Consider the following 1,149-nt stretch of genomic DNA (forward strand, 5'->3'; position numbering starts at 1 on the left):
TTTTTTTTTTGGTTTTTCGAGACAGGGTTTCTCTGTGTAGCCTTGGCTGTCCTGGCACTCACCTTGTAGACCAGGCTGACCTCGAACTCAGAAATCCGCCTGCCTCTGCCTCCCAAGTGCTGGGATTAAAGGCGTGCGCCACCACGCCCGGCTACTCTCCGACTTCTTATAAAACAAATGCGTGCCGGGGTTGGCTGGGTGGTTCAGTGGGTACAGACGCCTACCACCAGACTTGAGAACCTGAATTCTACCCCTGGGACCCACATGATAGAGAGAAAACCTATTTCTGCTCGTTGTTCTCCGCCCTCCACGTGTACACCATGACACACTCGTGCACACACACAAATATATAAGTGTAATTTTAAAAAGTTTTTAGTCAGGCACTGTGGCTGATGCCTTTAGTCCCAGCACTTGGGAGGCAGAGGCAGGCAGATCTTGTCAGAGCTCTGTGAGTTCAAGGCCAGCATAGACTGTCCCAGGTTAGCCAGAGCTACATAGCAAGAGACCTTTCTATTTTTGTTTATATTTTTACATAGTCCATCGGATGCAGTTTGTGTGTTTGTGTCGGGGGGGGGGTGTCGCTTTTTAGAGAGTGAATCTCTTAGATGTATGTGTATGTGTGCAGGGTGCCTCTTTAAAGGATGCATCCATGCAGGGCTGGAGAGGGAGCTCAGTTGTTAAGAGCACCTATTGTTCTTGCTGTCCCAGCACCCCATGGCTCTAACAGCTGTCTTCAACCAGGAGATGTGACATCCTCTTCTGGCCTTCATAAGCACTGCATGTACATGGGGCACAGACATATATACAGGCAACACACACACACACACACTCATAAAATTAAAAACAATCAAAAGAAAAAAAAATCTAAGAGACTTAGGCTGAAGTATAGCTCAGGGTACAGCCTTTTGCTAGCATATATGAGGTCTATCTAGGGTCCATCCCCAGTCCTGGGAGGTGGGAGATATAGAAAGAAAGGAAGGAAGGAAGGAAGGAAGGAAGGAAGGAAGGAAGGAAGAAAGGAAGAAAGGGAGAGAGAAAGAGAGAAAGAGAGAAAGAGAGAAAGAAAGAAAGAAAGAAAGAAAGAAAGAAAGAAAGAAAGAAAGAAAGAAAGAAAGAAAGGAAGGAAGGAAGGAAGGAAGGAAGGAAGGA

The sequence above is a fragment of the Mus caroli genome, chromosome 2 (genome assembly GCF_900094665.2).
Source record: "Mus caroli chromosome 2, CAROLI_EIJ_v1.1, whole genome shotgun sequence".
Classification (NCBI taxonomy): Eukaryota; Metazoa; Chordata; class Mammalia; order Rodentia; family Muridae; genus Mus; species Mus caroli.